Here is a 10,528-nt window from a genome sequence, read left to right as displayed (position 1 = left end):
AGTGGAGTGGTACTAAAGTGTGAGATTGAGAGTGGAGTGGTACTAAAGTGTGAGATTGAGAGTGGAGTGGTACTAAAGTGTGAGATTGAGAGTGGAGTGGTACTAAAGTGTGAGATTGAGAGTGGAGTGGTACTAAAGTGTGAGATTGAGAGTGGAGTGGTACTAAAGTGTGAGATTGAGAGTGGAGTGGTACTAAAGTGTGAGATTGAGAGTGGAGTGGTATTAATAATAATAATTGCTTATTGTCACAGGTAGGCTTCAATGAAGTTACTGTGAAAAGACCCTAGTCGCCACATTCCGGCGCCTGTTTGGGGAGGCCGGTACGGGAATTGAACATGCGCTGCTGATTGTACGGAATGAGGTGACCAGGCAAAGTGTGAAGTTCCATAGTTTTGAAATTCTGGAAAGTAATATGCTGGTATATAATACCATGATTTTTTATTTCAGCACATTGAGGATGTTAGGGAGGAAGAAGAGTTTTTTTAGTTGCTTTATTTGTAAATGAGGAGAAACAAGAATGATCACCACAATAACATGTGTAAATCACAGTAATCCTGGAGGGAGAGAGATTACAATCATTTTCGTATCCTGTTCGGAGCACAAGGTACATATTAGAAAGCGGTCCCAGCAAAAGGCAATGGTTCTAAAGCAAATCCTGACATGTTCACATTCCAAGTGTTGCTCCCTCTCCGCTGGCCCTGGTAGGTCACACTTTGTAAAGAGTACCCAAAGGCAGAAATTAAAGCAGAGGCTTGCTGATGCGTCACAGCTGCACATGCCCTGCAGTCCTCAAGTAAGAGAGCACCTGTCTCTTAACATTAGTCCCAACAGTAGATTCAAGACACAAACTCTAGCCTGTGTACTGTTTTGGGACTTCAAAATATCCCTTAAACCAATAACACAAAATGATTGTGAACCTGGACTTAATTGCAGGTCTCGTGTACAGAAAGTAATCAGTTGACTTCTGAAGTGCATTCTTGTCTCCAAAGTAATTAGCACAATCGAATTTTTAAAAATATGAGTTGTTTGTTATTTAATTCTTGTTTTCGTCTCATGGCAAGTGTAAAATCATTGATAGAAATTCAAGTCCGATTTTCTGCTATTTTATTTTTCCCTCCCATTTTCTTCCATCTTCTCTCTGAGGTATTGAGGTTTGCTGCAGCTTTAGTTCCGTGAATGTTGTCAGTTCTCCCATGTTTTACTTAAGTAGCAGTTTGAGTTGTTTCTCCCTTGCTGCATCACAGCATCACTGGTCCCCCACGGGTAGGACAAGGAAGCAGATCCCAAATCCATCCCCAGCCAGAACCGGGATCAAACCTCGTGCTATTGGCACCGATCAGATTCACAGCAGTCCAGCCAATAGGCCCTCCCAGGAGCCTGAGTTGTTGTGGCAACGGACACTTTTACAGCCATGGTGCCATCCAGGGACTGACCGACAATTTCTCCTGTTCTTATTGCCCGCCATTGGCATGTGTTGTGAGGATTTGAAGATTGATGCTCAACTTGTCCGGCTGTATTAAAAACTCACTTTCCTTGACCAGCAAGTCCTGGAATGGGATTTGAAGTTGAGTTTTTGACTGAGAGGCAGGGAAACTGTCCATTGCACCTTATACTTGTCATAAAATACAGACATCTGCACAATGGGGGAAGACAGGATTCAAATTGAATCTGATGCATTCCTCGCTTGAATTGCTTGCTGACCATCACTGTCAATACATAAAGAATGGAAAGTGGACATCTCTTGTCGAACTGTAACCCAATAAAAGTGCTTTTATTAGAGGAGACCAAAAACCTGAAGAATGCTATATTGATTCAACTCAAGGCCCGTATAGTTGTTGATCTGATTGTATTATTAAATAAATAGCAAATGCTGTATGAATGTACTTATAAATATGAAAATATTTCAATGTCAGAATGCTATCTCACAAACTGTGCTTGTTCTGTGAGTTCAGTCTTTTGATGCTAGCCGCTTTATCAGGAGTTTCTCAATTATTCTGCAGTTGAGTCTGCTCTGCAGACAGTTAGAGATAGCGCAGAGTGAACTACTCTCTCTTACACCATCAGCGAGCTCAGGTTGACTGCCATCTACACAATGCTGCCGACCACTGTCTCACACCCCACAGGAATGCTGGGACAGTCCCATCTGGACAACTTTGATGCTGCAACTGTTAACTGTATCTCTCCCGATGGCAACCCTTCCTAGACCTCTTGGATCAGAGATAGAAACTGAGGCCATGACAGCAGCAACCCGGGAGGGGAGGGGAGGGCGGGAGGGGGGGGAGGGGGGGGGGGGGGGGGGGGGGGGAGGGGGGAAAACGACGAAGGAAGTACGGTAGCGGCGGTGGCACGGGCAAGGCCTGCCCGAGGACGCTGCTAGAAATGATAAGTTGGTCTGACTGTCGGTTCGCCGGCGGGGGGGGGGGGGGGGGGGGGGGGGGGGGGGGGGAGGATGCGCGGGTAGGGGGGGGGGGGGGGATTCTTTTTCTCTTTCTTGTTAAGTAGGGGGGTTTGACTTTGTTTTGTTATAATTTAAATGTAAATGTAGGGGGGGTTAAAATGTTTGTATTTTGAAAAATTCAATAAAAATTATTTAAAAAAAAAAAACTGTATCTCTCCCACAACACAACATAAAGTTTTAGCAGACTAAGACTATTCCCATATTGAGACCATTGGAATCAGCTCAAAAAACAGACTAAAATAAGTTAAAGAGGAAGACTAGGTTGAGAGGGAGTGGAGGGGCAGATACAGAAGTTAACAAAAGTTTTGTTTACCTAACTGGGGTGCTCAAATTTTGCCATTGGCCAATTTACTGAGTAAGAGACAACTTTGGTACAAAGAGAAGGAACTCACTTTTTTGGCAACTACCCTGCGAGAGATACAATGGGCGCGATTCTCCGCACTCACGCCGGTTCGGAGAATAGCGGGCGGCGCAAATTTTCGCGGCGATGCTGGTCCGACGCCCTCCCGCTATTCTCCGAACCCCGCACAAACTACACGTCGGCATTCCCAGCAAAGGCCTCGAACGCACCCCCGACACGACCAGAATCGCTACTTATTGGCCCCCCGCTATTCTCCGGCCCGGTTGGGCCGAAGTCCCGACGTCATCACGCACTGTTTTCACGCCGGCCAACACACCTGCTTTTCAAGTTCGTCAACCAGTCGTGCTGGCTGACAACAGCTTCAAGGAGGTGAGCGCACCGCTCAGCGCACTGCTGGAGTCTGGCCACAACGGGGAAGGCATCCCCGAGAACGGGAGGGGGGTCCAGAGCGGGGGGGGGGGAGGGCGAGAGACGGAGGGGGGAGTGGGGGAGACGGAAGGGAGAGTGGGGGAGACGGAGGGGGGAGTGGGGAGACGGAGGGGGGAGTGGGGGAGACGAAGGGGGGAGTGGGTGGAGACGGAGGGGGGAGTGGGGGGAGACGGAGGGGGGAGTGGGGAGACGGAGGGGGGAGTGGGGGAGACGGAGGGGGGAGTGGGGAGACGGAGGGGGGAGTGGGGGAGACGGAGGGGGGAGTGGGGAGACGGAGGGGGGAGTGGGGGAGACGAAGGGGGGAGTGGGGGAGACGGCGGGGGGAGTGGGGAGACGGAGGGGGGAGTGGGGAGACGGAGGGATGGGGAGACGGAGTGGGGTGGAGACGGAGGGGGGAGTGGGGAGACGGAGGGGGGAGAGTGGGGGAGACGGAGGGGGGAGTGGGGGAGACGGAGGGGGGAGTGGGGGAGACGGAGGGGGGGAGTGGGGGAGACGGAGGGGTAGTGGGGGAGACGGAGTAGGGGGTGTGGGGGAGACGGAGGGGGGGGAGTGGGAGTGGGGCGGGGGTAGGGAGAGAGTGAGCGAATGACCCGTCCAACCCCGGTTACAAAATGTCTGCCACCATGCCATGGTGTGCCGGTCACGAGGACACGGCCGCTGGTTGCCCTGTGGCTTACGGCCACAGGCCACTGACGCACCAGTGAGGAGGACATAGTTTACTGCCCGTTGGATGCAGAAAGTGATCAGGGGTTAGGCTGCCCGCGTGTCAGCAGCGCGACCAGGCCACCGGGACACACAGGTATCCCGTCGCAGGCGGCTGCCGAGGTGTAGACTAACCTCCGTCTAACATGTCCCGTTTCTCTGCCCCCACACCACCCTTCTGTAGGTTAGCACAATGTCTGCGAACAGAACGGCTATGTTCTGCGCAGTGGTTGGGGCCGCTGCACTGCATTTGGAGATGGAGCAGCGTCCACAGCCACATCCCGCAGTGGATGCAGGGCCAGCTGCAGCAGCAGAGGGAAGGGCCGAGGAGTTGCCAGTCGTCGAGCAGCATGGGGAGGAGGAGAAGGAGGAGGGGGGGGGAGGAGGAGAGAGTGAGGGTGCAGCCACGGCACCAGAGGCGACGACCAAGGCCGAGGGTGTACCGTGTCCGGGTCTCTTTCCTAACAATGACGGACATCACCTGCAAGAGGAAACTCCGGCTGCGTAGGCGGACGGTGATACATATCTGCCAACTCCTGTCGCACCTCGCCCCACGTGGAACATGGGAAGGACACGCGATCCCGGTTGCCATCAAGGTGACGGTCGCTCTTAACTTCTATGCGACCGGCTCCTTCCAGTCTCCGAGCGGGGACCTCTCCGGGATCTCCCAGTCATCGGTCCACAGGTGTATCCAGGATGTGACCGACATCCTCTATGCCATTGCCGATCGCTACATCACCTTTCCCGAGGACCGAGCAAGTCAAGACTCACGAGCTCGTGGATTTGCCAGCGTGGCCGGGATACCGATGGTGCAGGGGGCAATCGATTGTGTTCACGTCCCCATGCGCCCGCCTGCAGGGGACAGGGAGGTGTTCACAAACAGAAGGGGTACATACTCCATGAATATCCAGGTGGTATGCGACCCCCACATGAGGATCATGAACGTCTGTGCAAGGTTCCCAGGGAGTGTGCATGACTCCTACATACTGGCGCAGTCGTACATCCCTGCGATGTTTGAGGGGCTGAGGGGCTGGTTGCTAGGCGACAGGGGTTATCCGCTGAGGTCTTGGCTGATGACGCCTATATGGAGGCCTCAGACCAATGCGGAAACACGATACAACGAGGCCCATGCAGCAACCAGGGGTGTGGTGGTGCGCTGCCTTGGCCTCCTGAAGATGAGATTCAGGTGCCTGGACCGCTCTGGAGGGTCCCTGCAGTACCAGGCCGAAAGGGTCGCTCGCATTATTGTGGTCTGCTGTGCGCTGCACAACATCACGATGCAGAGGGGAGATGACCTGCTGCAGGAGGCGGAGGGAGAAGCCAGTGGCAGTGGTGCCAGCACAGAGGAGGAGGAGGAGGAGGAGGAGAGGGAGGAGGAGGAGGAGGAGGAGGCTGGTGGAGTGGCGGGCGCAGCACGCAGACACGACCCAGGTGCTGGTGATGTCCAGGAGGCAGCACGACGGACCCGGCGAGGACGGCGGGCACGCGACGCCTGGTGGCAGCACGGTTCACGCGTCGCATGTGACGTCCCCGCTGAACACCAAACCACCACCTGCATCGCTAGTCGTGCAGAGGGTCAACACACAACTGCCACCACCACAGCCCCCCCCCCCCCTCAGTGTATGGTACAACATCGAGGGCTGTGTCAGCGGGTGTGATCAGTGCCATGTGGAATGATGACAGCCCGCTCTGCGAAGAGCTGTGAGCTCAGAATCGTTAGAGAGAGTCTGACCCATGGCAATAGCTGAACCATCCACCTTGGTGGCCGCTGAGATCGTCACGGACACTCTATCACGTGCCCGTGTGGGCTAGCTGTGGGAGGGGGTGGGGGGGAAGGGACTGCACACCTGGCACCGAAGTTTCACCGCTCGTCAACCCCAGCGACACTCGATCACCATCACGATTCCTGTGGCTGTGGAACAATCACACGGTATTACAAGTAAGGTGGAACAGTGCGTTTCATGTGAACAAACATTTACAGGTGCCCTAGCCCCTACAACTAAACTGTGCCCTTCACCCGTGCCAACTTACTCAGTGTCTCTCTTTGTTGCCTTACGGGCCCTACCACTACGTCTAAGTGAATCCCCAGATGATACAGCAGGAGTGGAAGAGGACTGCTGCGAATCGCCCCCTTCGACTCGTTTCTCCTTGGCCAAGCGTTTCCTGGGGCAACCCGGCCTTGATGGGCCAGGCTGCTCTGCGGGCGTCTCGGGTGACGTTGTGCCACCCTGCTCTGCCTGCTGCCCACCCGATACACCAGGGATGGGACGGGGGGAGACCGAGAATTCCGGGATGTCCCGTGATGGAGTTAATGGGACGGGCCCCGAAACCCCCTCCTCCCTCGGGGAGCCCGGTGGCCCCCGGGCCTCACTTTGGGACAGAGGTGCGAGCGGGGAGGTGCCCCGTCGTGCCGCCGACACCTGGCGATGCCAGTCCTGGAGGCCTGCAACGGTATCCACCAGGATCCAAAGGTTTGCAGAGACGGAGTCCAGGGAGTTAGACATTCCCGCCAGGGACTGTGCGACCTCAACCTGTGAGTGCACGATGCCATCCAGCACGTGTGCCAGGGGGTTGATGCTCTCCGGGACTGACTGCTTCGATTGGGCCATGACCTGGTGAGACTGGGCCAAGGCCTGCAGGGCGCCGGCAATGTCGTTTTGCCTCTGGCGCGTTGCTGCTTGTGAGAGGGCAACCCTGTCCAGGGCCGAGGATGACGCCTGCACATGAAGCCCAACGTCTTGCATAACCTGACCCATGGCCGAAACCGTTTCACCCATTGCCTCCACCGCGGATGCCACCCGTGCGGTGTCGGCCTGGGTTGCTGCCATGAGCGGCACCACTCCCTGCTCGTGGACGCGGTTCGACTCCTCTAACAGCGTCTGCAGAGTCTGAAAGACAGCCCTCATCCCGCCATTGTTACCCTGGGTTTCTTGAGGCATCGGCTGTGCGGGTGGGTTGAGAAAGTCCAGGAACTCGGAAAACGTCTGGGAGCCAGCTGCATGCTGGGCCTGGCCTGGCCTCCGCCAGTCCGGGCCCTCGGCTGCTCCGACCTCCACCTGTTGTACCTGCTCAGCTGTGATGTGTGACCCAGACGCCTCGTCACTAAATAGGCCAGCCGGGGTGAGTGTCTCTGGGATGTTGGATGGTGTGGGAGATAGCTGTGCCGCAAGCTCGAGGTCGTCTTGGTTTGACGCCTCCTCGATGTCATCGGCCCGCTGAGAGGCCGCAGGGCGTTCACGGGCCATTTCTCTCTGGCTGTGTCGCCGCCCTCTGGGCGTCCTGCTCCACAGATTCAGTTGGAGAGGATGGGACTCCCCGCTGATCAGGCACCCACTGTCGTGCGGCCCCGGGTGAGGTGGGGGCAGATGCCTGTGTCCGTCTGGAGCCAGACGGCTCTGGTCATTCGGCATCACGTCCTAGGGTTATTTAGAGATGCTCGGCCAGGCGCTGGACGGTCCCAGTGGGCAGGGTGTGAAGGGACAGAGGATGGGGAGGTGTTCCAGTGGGCAGAGTGTGAGGGGACAGGGGAAGGGGGAGGTGTCCAGGTGGGCAGGGTGTGTGAAGGGACAGAGGATGGGGGAGGTGTCCCAGTGGGCAGGGTGTGTGAAGGGACAGAGGATGGGGGAGGTATCCCAGTGGGCAGGGTGTGTGATGGGACAGAGGATGGGGGAGGTGTTCCTGTGGGCAGGGTGTGTGAAGGGACAGAGGATGGGGGAGGTATCCAGTGGGCAGGGTGTGTGAAGGGACAGAGGATGGGGAGGTGTCCTAGTGGGCAGGGTGTGTGAAGGGACAGAGGATGTGGGAGGTGTCCCAGTGGGCAGGGTGTGTGATGGGACAGAGGATGGGGAGGTGTCCCAGTGGGCAGGGTGTGTGAAGGGACAGAGGATGGGGGAGGTGTTCCAGTGGGCAGGGTGTGTGAAGGGACAGAGGATGGGGGAGGTATCCCAGTGGGCAGGGTGTGTGATGGGACAGAGGATGGGGGAGGTGTTCCTGTGGGCAGGGTGTGTGAAGGGACAGAGGATGGGGGAGGTATCCCAGTGGGCAGGGTGTGTGAAGGGACAGAGGATGGGGAGGTATCCCAGTGGGCAGGGTGTGTGAAGGGACAGAGGATGGGGGAGGGGGGGTGTTTGTCATGCAGGGTTGTCTCACTTGTTGCAGCTCCGCCAACCTCGCATTGCGCGATCTCCCGAGTAGCAGATCCGCCAACAAGGTCCAGAGCCCTCTGCTTAAACGTGGTGAGGGGCCGCAGGATGGGCGAACCCCCTCCCGTCTTGTTCCGCTCACGGGTGTTGTGAGCGGTCTTGTCCTGTTGGGGGAGGGGCATAGGTAGATTATTACAATACGGCAGGTATCAGCAGTCCGTTCAGATACTCGTACAGTTTGGGGGTCAAGTTGTAATAAGACGATTGCATCTCTCTGTGGTGATATGATTTGCATACCTGTCTGCCATTGGGGCAGAACACCGGCTTACCATTGGCCCTGGTCGGTCATGTGCCTCTCGACCGATTGGCTGAGAGGCTGAGTTAACCACGCCTCCATTAACGAGGTATAAATGGACAAACGCCCGGCGATCGTCCATTCCATTGTAGACGATCGCAGAGCTGTGTTCTAGTGTATTAAAGCCTGACTTTTGTAAAGCACTCGTCTCTCGTACAATTGATGGCACATCACTCTCCACGGGGGCCAGAGCACTGGGTCTGTGACAGCTTTGTGAACCACCCTCAACTCACTCTCCCACAATCCCCCTCCACCCCCCGTGCCAGGGGGGGAGGTTGGTGATTAAGTAAAGGGGGTTGTGACCCGGGGGCACCCTCTTGGCACTTACCCTGGCAGCCCTGGTGAGGTCGTGCATCTTCTTCCGACACTGGTCAGCTGAACGAGGGGTCTGCCCCACAGCACTGACGGCAGCAGCAACCTCACGCCAGGCCTGGCGCACCGCGCTGGCAGGGTGGCGATGCCCTCTACGCGGGCAGATGATGCCCCTCCTCTGCTCGATGGAATCGAGCAGCATCTCTACATCAGCCTCCACAAATCGCGGGGCTGCTCTCCTCAGCTCCGACATCTTGGCCTCCAGTTTCTGTGCTCGCCCGCGCCTTTTTACGGCGTCGGGCGGCGTCACGTGGGCGTGCTCGTAGCGTCGCCGCGTTCCGGCGTGATTGACGCAGCCCCGTTCCTAGCCCATTTCCCGGACGTGAATACCTTGGGAAATGGGTCGTGTCGGGCCGTCGCAAAACTCGGCCGTTTTCACGGCCAACTTCGCGAATTTCCACGGGTGCGGAGAATCACGCCCAATATTTCTGTGGATAATAACTGAACTTAGTCCACTTATAGAACAAAGTCTGGAAGACCTGTACTGATGTGAAATGAGTCCAGGTAGAATTACAATAATGCTCTAAAGTCCCAACAAAACACCCACATAAAGTTACAAAGGACTTGGCTGAAATATTGAAGGGAGAACTGAACTAATGGTATGCAAACGGCGTTTACTGGACGTGCGGAGTGGAACGCATTGACGCTGCTGTCAAGGTACCGGAGAATTATGATTTGGCGTGAACCCGGCACCCGCCACAATTTTGGCATCAAAGCTGATTCTCCACCCAATCGCCTTTGCCGATTTTGCCATAGGCCGACGGAGAATCCCGCCCACTCTGTTTTTTTCCAGCCCACCATTGAATTCTAGAACTGACTCTGCTGGAGTTGCAGGTCATTGGGAGAACAGATATGGTGCAGGTGGGCACATGCATCTGCCTATCACACATGGCTAGAACATTCAACCTATGTCCAAAATGGTAGATATAGGGAATTGCCCGGGTCCTCCATGGATTCAACCATGTAATTCTCAGCCTCATGTAAAAACACTGAACAATAAAATGTTTTAAAAATCTTTTGGTAGAATCTTATTGCCTTTGAAAATACTCGTCCCAGCAGCCCCACCAGGAGAAGGTGGCACAGATCAGGCAGCAGCAGAACACGAGCAATGGAGGGGCCCTTGGGGGTTTGCATTAAAATTAAAATTGCTAAGGGCTGAAGTCAGTGGGACTCTTGGAATGGAGTGGAAACAACTCCAGAGGAATTGTTTGGGCCTTAGGTGTGGTCAATCCTGCCTGTGGTTCTGATACCACCTGGCCACCAGGCCACCACCCCCATGGAGCTACTCAGCGGAAGGTTGCTTTGACAACAGGAAGATCCTGACAGAATTCCCTGCATTTCCCTCAATAGTCTCTTAATTTGGAATTATTGGCCTCCCTCTGCAGCTGGGCAGGTCGCCATCTCAGTTGTTCACTTGCCTCCAGCAAGTGGGCAGCACGGCAGCATAGTGGTTAGCACTGTTGCTTCACAGCTCCAGGGTCCCAGGTTCGATTCCCGGCTTGGGTCACTGACTGTGTGGAGTCGGCACGTTCTCCCCGTGTCTGCATGAGTTCCCTCTCGGTGCCTCCCACAGTCCAAAGATGTGCGGGTTAGGTGGATTGGCTATGCTAAATTGCCCTTAGTGTCAATAAGATGTTAAGTGGGTGTTACTGGGTTACGGGGATAGGGTGGATACATGGGCTTCAGGAGGGTGGTCTTTGTAAGGGCCG

Source organism: Scyliorhinus canicula, chromosome 1, assembly GCF_902713615.1.
Source record: "Scyliorhinus canicula chromosome 1, sScyCan1.1, whole genome shotgun sequence".
Classification (NCBI taxonomy): Eukaryota; Metazoa; Chordata; class Chondrichthyes; order Carcharhiniformes; family Scyliorhinidae; genus Scyliorhinus; species Scyliorhinus canicula.
The sequence above is the reverse complement of the archived record's forward strand: the minus strand, read 5'-3'. Positions refer to the sequence as shown.